Below are 15,364 nucleotides of genomic sequence, written 5' to 3' on the forward strand. Positions count from 1 at the left end.
CAATGACAAGGGGACAGTGCGACCAGGATCACAAAAGATTCCACCAAGAATAAGTGTGCATCCTGCAGGAAGGAAAGGAAACAAGGCAGACTACATGGCTGCAATCAAGACAGCCCTTGGCAGCTCATGGGGGGAAGTGGACAATCTAACGTCATCTGACAAGCCTGTTGTAATTGTAGTAGATGCCATGGCATTCATTCAAGGTTACTTACATCTTGGGAGCAGCACCTTCCATGAACTGCAAGGAAAGTACCCGAGGAAGCTCCTTGGAATCCTCCCAGACAAGTGTGAATGCATCCACTTTGTTAGTGATCGATATGATGTCTATCCTGCTGAAAGTCTGAAAGGCGAGGAACGAGAGAAGAGGATGAAGACCTCCCCCAGCAAAATGAAGGAGTACAAGCCACATGATACTCTCCCTATACCTGTATGGAAAGGCTTCATTCACAATTCACTGAATAAAGCTAACCTGTTGAACTACATGGGGGAAGCATGGGCAGCTCAGAACAAGTCACTTCCTGCAGTATGCACACTTATTCTTTGTGGAATCTATTGTGATCCTGGTCGCACTGTCCTCTTGTCACTGGATTGTCAGGTTGAGCTTCCAGAACTTCTGTGAGAAACATGAAGAGGCACATACCAGGATGTTTGCTCACATTGCATACTCAGTACAAATTCTGCACCACAAACGGCCTGTAGTGGTTGCAACTGACACAGATGTGATCCTGATGTGCATGTACTACATCACTCACATGGATGGGCTGCAGGAGCTGTTGGTGAAGACGATGGATATCTTCCTACCTTTTCATGCCATCACAGAAGCTCTGACAGGGAACTATAATGGTGCTGCTTCAGATCTTACATCCCTCAGCACCTACATACTTACCGGATTTGACACAGGGAGCTATCTGAGCTAAAGGCGGGCCTACACAACTGCTATCAAACACCTGACAGACCTTCTGCCACTGTGCAGGTACGGTGATCCTGAGGAAAGCCTGTATGTTCAGGAAAAGTTTATAACAACAGCATGGCGATACAAGTTGTCACTCTATGACAGGAGTGACTTTGGTAGTACTCTAGATGCACTGCGAGCCCATCTCTTTGTGAGCATCAAAGGAAACATGCGTTGCCTTCCATTAACTGAAGATGCCCTCCTATTACACCTTCGTCAATCCCTGCATCAGTTGGCTGTGTGTAAGCGGGCACACATGGTTCAGCCAACTTACCCAGCTGTTTGTGTGTGTTAGAGAGAGAGAGGGTGGCATCTTTTATCACGCTGCTGTATAATCCACGCTGTTGTATAATAAGCCCAATAAAGGTTGGACAAACCAGGCCAGCATAGACAATGAAATTGTCTAGCAAGTCAACAGTGCAAAAACAGTTCACCCAAAATAAAGTAGGCTAAAAGTAACAGAAAATTTAAATAATAAAAACTCTCAGCAGAGCACGGTTTGAAATAAATAACAACACACTGCCTAATTTATATTTAATCAACCATATACAGTGCAATAAGCCTGGTGGAAATTAAGGCATACATCTATACACAACACACCACTTAGTTAAATCACTTCACAAGCAAAAATTAAGGAAATTAGTTAAACAACAGGCCTACCTTTGTTGTTTTCATTCTACAAAACAAGACGCAAGTGCCTGGGTTTAATGTTGAAAACAGAAAAGATCTCATTATAGTCCAAAGACTCACAGAGTTCTTTTTCAAAAAACAAAAGGCACAGGTTTTTGAGGCGAGTACTCATGGATTCAAATTGGGTTGTGAAGGTGGTTCATCAATTGCCGTTAGATCGGCGGGTCAACCTGTGTCAGGCTGACCGGGAGAGCGCACTGGAACTGCCGCCAGGGAGCAAGCGGCAGCCGGCGCCACCAGCGCCTGACTAGCCTTCTTGTGGGTTAGTGAGTCTGAAGAACTGCGCTGGTAGGACTAGGCAGATGGAGGCAGTGGCGTATCTTCTTCCTCAACACTTACGTTTTTAAATAACACATTAAAGAAACTTTAGCCATTATTGTGGCAATGTTAATATTAGCTAAAAAAGCAGTTAGCAAAGTTAGCTGGCTGGCTGCCAGAGCCCGCGGCTCCCCACAGAGTCTACCTGTCAGAACCCCTAGCAACCAATTACGTTCTGGAGGCTTCCTTCAAGTTGCTTAAAAAATCCATTTTATTTAGAAAGCAAATTAAACACACATCAGTCAACAATAAATCAGGTTTATATTAATACATTTTCTTAAATACATTTGAATAAAATAAATTAAACATATATTTTGATTAAACTTGCCTGGGCGGGCCAGGGAGTTATGTGGGCGGGCCAGTGCCGCCCTGGCCCAATACTGGCTACGCCTCTGATTTGTAGTCAAAATGTAACATATATTTCAAATGTGGTGCCTGTTTGACTGAAAAAAGACAGAAAGTGACTTTAGGGCGCATTTGTATGGAAGACAACAACTCCCACAATGCACAGCTTTGCAAGCCACTCGTAAATAAAATAGAAACATTTACTTTATAGTCAGACGTTTGTTTGTCCCTGCAGGCTTTGGCTGTCACTTCCGGTTGACCTTTGGTATTCTAAAATATGTATCCAGAATGCTGCTGTCCATATGCGGTGCGAAGCTTGGGTGGTTCACCACACAAATGTCCATATCCTCATCTGATGTAGAAATTTCATCCAGAAGAAACTGGCATCTTTGAAATTCTCTGCAGCAGACGGACTTCATTTCTGTGTCCGTAGGTGCACAGCGAGAGCACAGGCACAACCAGTCCACCCCAGTTCGAGTCAGTCCAGGCTCCTCGCCTGCGACAGGCAGGTCTTCTACCTCGTCTTTATAGTGGTTTTTGTTGGGTATATTACTGATCATATACTATATTAATATTATATTAGGCCTAAGGCCTGTGTTGTTTCTACACTATGCCATGAGAAAAGGTCAACATAACCGATAAACAAGAGGACGTCATTCTAGATTAGTTAACTTTCACTTTCTCAGTTTCCTAATTAAAAGAGACCAGGTGCAATCCTGCGACTATGCCACGATCGTTCTCGCCACGAATATCTTGAGAAGCAAGGTCGAAACAACCGATAAACAAGAGTACGTCATTTTAGATTAAAGAATTCGTCCAGCTGTACTTCGCTACATTAACAATAAGGTATCTGTGCAAGCTAGGCCAAGGCCATGAGAACCAATAAGCAGAATATATCATTTTAGATATGAGGAAGGATTCAGCTGCACTTCTGCTACATCAAACAAATAAAATTAATTGTGGTAGACCGATACCAATGAGAAGAGTATACGTCATCTCAGATGAGAAGTGTTTGATCTTACTGTATAAAAAATGGAGTCAGATGTTGGGAGGGCAGATGATCTTTGAGTGCCTCTATGAGGGGTATTGATTGTCTCACTTTGTTGGCCCGAGCGAATAAAGTAATTTTTGTTTGGCACCTGGAACCTTTGTCTCCTGAGTATTTTTCTTATGAAGATTCAAGTTAAGACTTTTTGCCACAACATAACTTGGTGACCCCGACGTGATTGGACAGAGGCTACGGAGTGGAGGGCTGCAGATGGGCAGAGGTCGGCCAGGTCACACAAGGGCGCGCCACTATAGAGGTGAGCATAAATTTACTTGCTTATTCTGTATAGTGCTTGTGTGGTCTGCCGAAGGTAAGCCCTGAGCGGTGTTGATACTCCAGGCCTCTCCAAATTGAACACAGCGATTTGATACTTATACCACTAATTAATTTGCTTCTATTAAGATAAAGATAAAATATTGAATTGCAAAAGCAAGAAAGGGTTCCAGATTTCAAACAGGTGTGTGTGGGTGAGTGCGGGTGTATTTTGGTGTTGGACCTGAGTGTTACAGTGCCTTGGGATCTTAAAAAGATCTGAGTGTTACGGCATTTTGGGGTCCCACGAGAAACCTGAGTGTGACGGCACCTTGGGGTCTTTATAAAGATCTGAGTGTTACGGTGTCTTGGGGTTTCAGGACCTGAGTGTTACAGTGCCTTGGGGTCTTAAAAAAAAGATCTGAGTGTTACGGCATTTTGGGGTCCCACGAGAAACCTGAGTGTGACGGCACCTTGGGGTCTTTATAAAGATCTGAGTGTTACAGTGTCTTGGGGTTTCAGAACTTGAGTGAAATTGCAAGGGTGTGAGGGGAACCACGTCTAAGGCAAGGCGTGTTGGCACCCAGTGTTGGACCTGAGTGTTACAGTGCCTTGGGGTCTTAAAAAAGATCTGAGTGTTACGCCATTTTGGGGTCCCACGTGATACCTGAGTGTGACGGCACCTTGGGGTCTTGATAAAGATCTGAGTGTTACGGTGTCTTGGTCGTGTTGGCGTCCAGAGCAAAGAGCGCTCATAAATCCTGTAGGCCAGCTGGCCGTAGGTACGGTCTATATTATTTTGTTGCTTTGTACGTTGCTTTTGTCAATCGTTGTAATAATTTGTGGTGAATTGTGTTGAGACAACAATCACTGCCAAAAAAGAAGTAATATAGGAAGTTTGAGTGTTCTATGTGAAGGCCCGGGCCGATGAGAGAGTGTTTTGCATGTCTGTGTCTTATTCAGCGTGGGAAAATGTTTGCCTGCAAAAACTGTGTGTGTGGATAGATAAGAGCTTAGAGAGCAGAGAAACGAGGGGCTCGCCGTGTATGAGAAAGAGAGTGAGAGAGATTTTTGTGAATCAAAAACTGTTTTGAGTGAGAGCATATGAGAGATCAGTGTGTGTGTCCATATGTGTGTGTTAGTAAAGAGAAAGTGAGGCCTCTGTAAATATAAACTGTAACTATGAGTGATTTTATCTTTAAAAACATAGCTTTTGATCTTATTTTTCATTTCATAGGGATGTTCATATTGTATATAATAATAATTGTTAACGCATGGTGACAAAAGGTGGCCCCTAAATGATACAAGTTAGAAAAAGCAAAACTTTTTGAAATGCATCCTGCTTTAGAAATGACCTCTGTGGTAGATGCAATCTGCCCTTTTTAGATATTAATCATCTGGACTGATCACGTTCTCTTTGATAAGGTAATGCTACGTGAATATCTGATGATGTATGAATCCTGATTCTGTTGTTGATCTGTCGCTGCTGTTTGCATGTTTAAATGAGATAAAATGTTTTGTTTTGTATCAGATCACGGACAACCGTCAACTATTTTTACTCAATGACAATTTAATATTAAAATCTTATAAGTTAATGGTTAATATTCAGTTAATAAGCTGCGATTGTCGGTTGTGAAAATTAACTGATATGAACATCCCTATTAGCAGCAGAAAGAGTGTGAAATGCTCAAATTCAAATTGAAATAAGAGATATTAACAATCACTTTTGGAAAAGCATTTAGCAAATATTTAGCAGAAATATAATATAAATTAATAGACTGGTATCTGAAAAAAAAAAATTAGTGGAAGTACAAAAGTTACCAGAAGTAGAGAAAAAGTGGCCATAGATAACGTGGCAAGTAATAATTAGAATCCTTTGTGGAATGTCATGTTGATAGAATATTTAGATGAGGTTTATTCATACAACCTTCAGAAATCAAGTAGGCCACATACGCCTGAAACTGGAAATAATAATATTTTGGAAATATTATTTGGAAGTGAAGTTGTCTATTTCTTCATTGGTCACTCCTTATTTTGTATTAGGGAATATATAATAATTATTACATAATAGTAAACAATAATAAACAGTATTATGAATAAATAAATGAATAAATAAAAAGTAATCCGTGATAAGAGTATATGCATGAATAAGACCGGTGCATTGTGAACGTAGGCCTTTGATTGCCTGTGACAGAGAGAGTGTAATAAGAGTATTTGTGGGAGAATTTGAGGGAGGAACATTGAAGACATAAATTTTCCAAATTGACCTATGTAATTAATTCTAATTATGGTGAAGTGTGTTTACAGACATGGCATCCATATCATTGGAAAGGCTGAAGTCCAGGCATCCTATCAGAAGGGATTTAATTACAAGAACTTTCAAACAAATGGACCAAACGTACCAAACACTTGAGGACAAAATGGCTAGAGAATGGGACATTTGAGGTAACAGTGTGTGAGGACATGGAAAATTTGTAGGAATTACAAACCCTCAGAGTAAAATATGAGAAGAGATGAGAAAAGAATAATAATAATGATAATAATAAAAATAATTGTTTTTAATTTATAAAACAAAGGAGGGACTTAACTTTTTAAAAAGTAAATAGATTTAGAATAAAGAGATTCTAAAAGAAGATGATAAAAAGTTACAGACAAAGAAAAAATGCCTCCTCTAGGGATGAGGGATCTGAAAACCAATAACCAATAATTACAGGTGACATACAATTTAAGGACAGAATAGAAGTAGAGCCAGACCAATCACAGGCTAGAGCACAACCCCTTTTACAAACCCCTAAACTCGCCACAAACACAGATGAGCCCACAAGCCCAATTAAAAAAAAAAAAAAAAACACAGACAGCAAACCAAGGCCACAACCAAATTCTTAGTGCATAGGCTGATGCAGCCAAAACATTAGGAAAGATGTTAACACCCCCTGAGATAAATAAGGCATATGATAGTGTAGCCACAGCCCTACATCAGATAACACCCCTAGACGTAGGCAGAACAGAAAGGCCTAAGTTAAGGATGGACAAATTTAGGAATGACATTTTAGAAAAAGTAAATGATACAACACCGACAGGAAGTGTAGAGTAGGGACCAGGCAGGCTGGAGAAACCAGACCAGTAAAAAGCTACAAACAAGAGGAAAATTCAAGCAAGCAGCCGGTATCTCAAGGATGGAGAGAGAGGATGCAAGGATTTAAAGTTTGAGACTGGACGCTGGTAAATGTTGGACAAGAACATCAAGCTGCATGAATTTATTGCCAAAAGACAATGTTTATGTTGAAGAACCCAGAAATACATCAATGTGCCTGATTTTGATAAAGGGACAACAAGGACAATATATACCCTGGGTAACGCAGGATCTTGATGGCCTAGCTGCACGCCTTCCAGAAATACACAAAGGAGCCGTAATATGGATACAAATTTTTGAGCAAAAGACAGTAGAGTGTGTATTAGCCCAGTGTTTCCCAATCCTGGTCCTCGAGGCCCCCCTCCCAGAAAGTTTTAGATGTATCCTTATTTACCACACCTGATATTACTGATCAGCTTGTTAGGGAGACATGTTTACCATTTTGGAAGGAGGCTGATAAGTTGAATCAGGTGTTTTAAATAAGGAGACATCTAAAACTTTCTGGGGGGGGGCCTCGAGGACCAGGATTGGGAAACACTGTATTAGCCATAGGAGATATCAAGGACCTGTTGGCAAAGTGTGTCGGTGGAACAAAGTTGAATGAACTTTTGAATGATGCTGGACTGAGAATTGCAATTGACAACATCAGAAGAGATCAAATGACCTTTGCCCCCTTTAGGAAGAGCATGTGGACAACAAAATGCAGAGAATACCCCATGCAGATTGACCCGACGATGCTGAAAGGTAATCCTATTGGTGAAACAGAGAATCCAACAGCATATATACAAGAACAGCTGAAACGGTGGTGTGAAGAACTGTGAAAAGACCCGGAAGAAGACTTTGTTTTAGCTGCACTGTTCATAAATGCAATAGTGGAAGCTGTGCCACCACCGGTTAAAACCAAACTCGAAGATGTGGTCGGACTGAACTCCAAAACACACAAGGAGTTCTGTCATCATGTTTCACATGCAGTCAAGCAGCACCGAAAGAATGAGCTGAACACAACAACAGCAGAGAGAGAGAGAGAGATGCAGAGGGGGCTGCCACAGTTACAGCGGCACGACTTTGTGAGCAAAACTAAGAAAAAAGCACAAGTTGTTCTGAAGGAGAAGCAACCAGCTTTAATGGCACTCATCAACACACCTGCCCCTACCATCCAGCAAACACAGATAGCAACACCAGCCCAACCCACTCCGGGAAATGCTCAACAGCAAGCCATTCTCATTGTTATTTGTGCAAAGCCAAAACAGCAAAACAGCAGGAATGGACAAAAACAGCAAGGAGGCAGAGGACAAGGCAGAACAAAAAGATCACGTGATAGATGCTGGGGCTGTGAAGATGCTGGGGCAGCCTGGACACATCAGAAGTGAATGTCCGAATAAACCATGGTCTAATTAAGATCAACAAAACTGGCAGCAGAACCAACAAGACTGGCAGCCAAACCAGAGACAATCACAACAACAACAACAATCACAGTGTGGTCCAGTGAATCTGTGGCATGGGCCAGGCCAAAGCTACTTAGGTTGCCCAGAGGATCCTAACGGGAGGGGCCAACATCTAATGATAACTGACAATGCTGACGACAGATTATTGACTCTGCAGGTTGAAGTTGAAGGCAAGTCTGAACCTATGATGACTGACACTGGAGCAACTTACACATGCGTAAATCCAAATTATACTACACACCTCCACCTGTCTGAAAATGTTAAAAACAAGCAGGATTTTAAGGAAAAAACCCAGCTGACACCTCTGACTGCTCCAGTCTGTCTGTAATCAAAAGCCAAACAAGTGATTTTAGCAATATTAGTTTCTAAGCACACCCATTAATTATTAGAAAGAGGTACCCGGTGTAGATTAAAATTGCAGATATCTTGTTCCCCTGATGGAATTTATATTAACAGTAAGGTAGTTAGAAAGATTACAATAATAACACCACAAGTAAACATATATTGGATGGGCAAATTTAGGATATAATGTTTATATGATTTAAAAAAAAAATGGAAAAAGTTTGTAAAAGATCAAATTAATGATAAGATAGAGATGCTCTGGCAGTCATCCCAGAAATACAGGCAGGCCTAACATCAGAAATAGAGCAGCTGATTCAAACTAATTTATGAAAAAGCTAAAACATATTTAAGTTTAACAAAAATTTGCAAATTATGTAAGAATTAAAATAGAAAACAAGAGTACGGTAACCATTGTGACAGGAAACAATAAAATGTTAGAAGCACTATTGAGGCATTAGGAGTTTTTAGTAGAAACAACAAGCTATTGTAAAACACCAATATTTTCTATAGCTAAAGCTTTATTTTTATACATGATTGGAGAAATATAAATGATGAATTTGAAGATTGGCCAGCACACAGTAAGTTCCAGATCCACACACACTGTTAACTAGTATCCCTCCTGAAGTAAAATATTTCAATGAAATTGACTTAAGCTCTGCTTCCTTTAGTATTTAACTGGACGAGAAATGCAGAAACTTTTACGTACAAAGGTAAACAACTCACTTATTCTAGATTACTGCAAAATTTCCTCATTTACTTTATACTTTCAATTAATTAATTATTAAAAACAGATTTGAAAAGATCTAGTGTTGGACAATGCGCTGTTCCAATATGTGGATGACCTATTAATTTACTATCCCACACTTCACCCATGCTGTAGAGATTATAAAAGTATTAAATAAATTATCTGAGGGGGGAGGCACAAAGCCTCTAGAGCTAAATTACAACATTGTTAAACATAGGTTAACTATTTGATAAGATTCATTGCATATAAGACTGAAATTATGACCCAGCAAATTAGAAGGCATGAATAAGGTTCTTATGCCACAAAGGAAAAAACATGACAAAGTTTAGCTTTAATAGGATAGAAGATCATTTAACAAAGATTGCATATCCCTAAAATCATTCATAATTCGGTGAAGCAACAAAATTTAAGTGCATTACTTTCATTTTACAGCATTCATATTATAAAAATGAGACATAACTGTAGCCCCAATTGTGTATGATGAAGATTTCTCACTATGATAATATCTAAACAGAACTAATGGAACAGGGGAAATAAATGTGGGAAAAATTCCATAATAATTGTATCACAATTTGACATTTGGATAAATATATACTTTGGCAAAAAGGATATGTCAGAAATGATTTAATCTGTGAGCTAAAATGACATTCTTGTTTCAAAACCCTGCTCTTTATTTTTGTGTAGTTTGGGTTTTTCTCTGTCCTAGTAGTGGTAGTCCATTTGGAAGGGGTCGGAAACCAATTATCTATGACACCTGAGGTATGACTATTTAAGAGCTGTTGTGGCCCCTTACAAAGGAGAGCTACCCATTTGTTTGAAAACCTTTCGTATGTTTGCATTTCATTTGGTATCAGACAGTGAGTTTGAATTTGTCTAGTTAAACTAGCTCAGAGAAAGTGTGGGTAAGTGATTAGTTAGCTCACTGCCTGGTCTTATGTAATTATTTAGCTTTGACTTTAGTGACATTATATTTTCCATTAGTTTGTTTCGCTTACATTTTTATTTTGGAAAAAAAGTGATTGATTATCTTTTGCTTCGCCATAGTGATTTTTTTCTGTTTTTTGATTAGCTTAATATGTTGCACTGAAAAAAATGGACTTGGTGGGTCTTTGAATTTAAATAAAATAAACATGTATATGCAACACAAAATATTTATATTCCTTGTGTAAACATAATTTAATTGATTAGGATGAAAATGTTTTGTTTGAATGTAAAATGAACACATTATTCTCACATTGATTAAAATTGATTGAATTGAATAGTTAAAGGAATAAAATTGAGTTTGCACATAAAACAGCACCTCCTGAGCAGAAGGTGGCAGTAACGCTTAATGAAAAGGACGTCAACTGCCATAAAAGAAGAATAAACATCGTTTGTTTTGGGCGCCAAAATGAAGACTCAGCAGCAGTCAGTCAGAAGAACTCTCTCAGACGGACACCGCGTTATTAAAGTAAGTTCTATTATTTATTTATGTTCACTTTATACGTGATACTACTTCACTAGATAGACAGTTTTTTTTTACAATATGTAGTCATTGCAATGACTTGTAGTAAAAATTAGTTTGGAGGAGGTTGGTGGAGTAAGTTAACGTTACAGTCAGTCAGTCAGTCAGTAAGTAAGTGTAAAGCTCATAAAGAAAAACAGCGTTTTAAAAATGTCAGCTGTATAACGTTATTTCACGTTTGGTAGTTTTATCCGAGTTGAAAACTGTCAGCTTTGAGTTGACTTTTGAGGCACTTTTTACTCAGCTGTTCTATGGAAACGGTTCAGGACAAATAAAACGCTAACCAAAAGTTATTCTGTCCAGAGTAACGTTATCCATGTAAGTAATTTACCAGATGATATCAATTGACTACATTAATAATGACATTGCGTATGAAACAAACTGTCTGCTTAATCAGATTATCAGACCCGCGTCAGTTATTCATGACTTCGCTACGCCACGAGCAACACTTGATTCTATTAGAAAAAGCTTTTTTAAATGTCTCGCGTGACGTCTGGTATATTAACTGAAAAAAATTGCTTTGAAGTGCCACACCTTAAAGCTGACGTTTTCAGAAGAGAACCTTGTTGTTTTTAAGATCTAATTTGTTGTTTTAAGATCTAATTTTGTCCAAAATTGCGTCCTATGACAGATATAATACTTATTTCATTATTGCTCTATGTGTGACCTTCATCATTTGAGGTTATGTGTTGATTTCACCTCTGAATATTAGGTGATATTCAAAAGCATTGGTAAGTAATTCCTATCACTGTTTTACTGCTGTTAGGAGCTATATCTTATTTTTGTAACTAATATACATGTATTATTCTTTGACTCGCAGTACTCAAATATACAATGGTTGGTTAATCTGTTTTCAGATAAATGCTGAATTTAAAAGAATCACTACTGTCTAATGTTCCTGCGTGTCACCTGGACCTCCAATCCAAAAACCTGATGAAGCTCTTCTATCAGAAAGCAGGACAGCTAGCAAAAAGACTTGGAACAATCAATGATCAAATGACAGAAGTAAGTAATATAGATTCATAGACATAAAAATGTGTAAACCTTGTTGGAAGTACAGAAAATGTAGTATGTTTTAGTTACATCTTTTGGCACAAGGGTCATTAAAACACCTGGGAAGATTTAAAGGGGTAGTCCACCCAAAAATAAAAATTCTCATCACTTACTCCCTATCATTTTGTTACAAACCTTCACAAATGTCCCTGTTCCGATAAACACCAAGGAAGACATCTTGAGGAATGCCTGCACCCAAACCAACCATAAGCCCCATTCACCTCCACAGTGGGGAAATATAATACTATGGAAGTGAATGGGGCTCATGAACAGTTTGGTTGCAAACATTCCTCAAAATTAATGTCTTCCTTCGTGTTCATCAGAACAAAGACATTTATACAGGTCTGTAACAACATGAGAGTGAGAAAATGAGATAATTCACTTTTGCTGTGATTGTCAAGTATGGTAGCACACACTTGAAATCTGGCCTCTTTATTTAACTCATCCCAGTGTAGTGAACACACACACACACACACACACACACACACACACACACACACACACACACACACACACACACACACACACACACACCCCCAGAGCAGTGGACAGTGCAGCTGCCTTGCTTTGTAACTAATTGTAACATGCTGTGGCAATGCACATGGGTCTGTATACTTACATTTATATTTGTTTGCATTCTACTAATTTCCAATGACACTTTTATTGTAACTTTTTTTTTCTGTTTCTTTAACTAAATTGGTCTGTTTTGTACAGGGCATGGATGAAGTCAGCATCAGTGTGGTCATTTGAAGACACCTCTGTTGGGATTTGTGCTCTCAAACAACATGCTGCTTGTGATGAAGAAGAGGATCTTTGTATAGTCCTGAAGGTGTTGCAACATCGTGCCATGTTGTTTGAGCTGATGTATGCCTTAAACCTGAGCTATCCTGATCTCCGCTTTATTTTGGAGGAAATCCAAAAGATTTTAATGGAACTGCATTGAGCGTAACTTTAACGAACAGTTTCTTTCAGTGAAAGGATCAGAAAGACTGTGCTGCTCATTTATGTTCTTTTTATTGATCTGTTTTAAGTGTTTTCTCTTATTAAAACATTAACAGTTTGCTGCTCAGAGTTGATTTTGGAAATGGTTGTTGTATTTTGTTTTTGTTGAATCTTTGATTAACAGTTTATACAAATGCTGTAGCTCTGACTTTCTGAAGGATTGATATTTTCCAGTTTGTAAATCCATTTAAAAAATAATAGTACTTATTGTTTTGCATGTCTCTTTGGAATGCAGTGTTTGTGTTTTAGCACTTCTAAATCTACTGTGATAGTAACTATTTTAAACATTTGGGTCAGTTTTACAGATGGGGCTGTCCCAGACTTTTGCAATGCCTTAATTTGAAAACATATTGCACTGACATATCTTGACATATATCAGTGCCATTGTTTTGTCTCAAGATGTACTCCAGTGTTGTTTTTGTAAGCTAGGTTTGTTTGTAAACTTTTTTTGTAAAAAATATTCTAATATAACTAGAGCCTAGTCATGGCTTAATCTACAACCTGTTTGGGAAATTGCCCCTTTGTATGTACTGCATGTGCTGATTGTTGTAATAGTTATTGACTGTTAATGAATTCATGTGTAATGATTTAAATGAATTGATGATCTGAAAGCAGTGGTTTGCCTCAATATCACTAAACATTTGTTCAAAACTCTTTGCTTTTTATGCCAATGCAAATGTATTTTGTATTTAAAAAAGAAATAAATAACATTTGGATAATTATGGGTGATTATTTTGGTGCCAGAGACATAATGAAATTGCTTTAGAGTTACATAATCCCATAATATAAGCATTAAAAAAGCATGTTGGTATTACAGATGAAAATCTAGTCCCCTTACATAATAAAATTACTTAAACATTACAAAATAAATGTGTTATAGTAAAGAGAAATAGCACTTTGAGTCAACATATTTATATTAGACTACTTAAAACAATTAAAATGTTTTGGTCTGACACATAAAAATTAAATGAGGAAAATTATGTTGGTTTTACACAATCGGATTATGTGGGACCGATGTACACATTAAAATTACGTAAATTGAAAGGATTTTTTTTTTCAGTGTGGTACCTCAATTGGGTGGTAACAAACCTGATGAGCATGTTGAGCCCTGACCACTTTATCATAGAGTAAAAAGAGCATATCAAATTGCAAATTCTTTAATTATTGGATAGATTGTATTGATCAGCCAAGAGGAATACCAAATGATATCTGAAATCCAAATTTGGATTTAAATTCACACTGGTTTGGATCTGAAAGGATTAATCATCTCTATTACAATTAGAATCAATTTATTAACTATAGTGATGATAAAATGAAGCTGATAGAACAAGTAAGACTCAATGATGGTACTAATGTGAAAATTGATAACTGGTTTGCTTTTGTTCCTGGGGAGCTTGGCTAACCAAAACCGATATTTCATGTTGTCTTGCACTTGTTGTTTTTTATTTTTGTCTTCTGTTGTGTTCTACCTATCCTCAGGTCTGTGGTGGACAAAGCTGCTGCAAAGATGAAGGTGCAAACAGAACTAAGTCTGTGCCAAAGTACCGACGGCCTAATGCTAAAACATACAGTACAAATTGCACCATTAGCTGACACTACACCACCACCCGACTATGCTTATGAAACTATGAATTAAAATGTCACAACACTTTGTTTTTACTTTACAACCTTTTTGTGATGTTTTTGGTAAGTGAGGGAGCTAGATTGTAATTGTATTTTTTTAATTGTTTTCCAGTATTAGTTACAAATCATTAGTTCTGAGTAGGCAGAAAGTTAGAGAAATATTGTTTATCTTTGTTTTCATCTTTAATTTCCCCTCTTGTGTGGTGACTGTAGGTCCTGGTGTCTTTTTTAGATATAAAATCCAGGGGACAAATTGTCTAGCTCGACCGCACAACTGGGGACAATGTAAAGATGTGAAATATACCATATGATACACATAGACACATATATCGAATACAGATATGAGAGCAAAACTTCACCACAACGACTACGCCTAAAGAGTGTCTCAGATAACGCCCCTGGTGACCAGAAAAGCTAGGGGTTCCTCTGAGAACGAAGGTCCATCATTGCGCAGCCACTGGAATTATAATCTTTGCATAAAGTTACAAACATCACCATTATATTATTAAACGTAAAGTGTCTAGATATTTTGACTACTGATATACTACACTACTGAATTGTTACTGCTGTATTACACTACTGTTGTATCTCTCTACCTGCACTGAGAACATCTTTAATTAATCAATATATTTACTACTGATCATGATTACTGGCTTATTTTGATTGATATATTTTCTTTCTGCATTCATTAGTAATGATAAGTTTTACACCTTTTAAAATTACTGAATTGGATTTTACATGTGTCTTTCTTTTTCTTAATTAAAAATGAGATATTAATTGTTTTTGAACATTTTCATTTTTGGGTTCCTTTAGTATGTACAGGGTCCAAGAATCTTTTTCCCTTCTTTTAAGCTAATATACTCACTAAAACAAACAAGAATGGTGCCATTTTGGGAAGGTTTTTGGTTCTTG

General features: G+C 37.9%; 1 long non-coding RNA gene across 1 annotated transcript; it reads left to right on the top strand.

Annotated features, from left to right (window-relative positions):
* Positions 1-9,990: 9,990 nt before the first annotated feature.
* LOC129422101 (uncharacterized) lies at positions 9,991-13,548 on the top strand. The gene is made up of 2 exons (XR_012358496.1): positions 9,991-11,779; positions 12,542-13,548. It is a non-coding gene; the product is annotated as an uncharacterized lncRNA (long non-coding RNA).
* The last annotated feature ends 1,816 nt before the right edge of the window (positions 13,549-15,364 follow it).

The sequence above is a fragment of the Misgurnus anguillicaudatus genome, chromosome 18 (genome assembly GCF_027580225.2).
Source record: "Misgurnus anguillicaudatus chromosome 18, ASM2758022v2, whole genome shotgun sequence".
NCBI classification, from domain to species: Eukaryota; Metazoa; Chordata; class Actinopteri; order Cypriniformes; family Cobitidae; genus Misgurnus; species Misgurnus anguillicaudatus.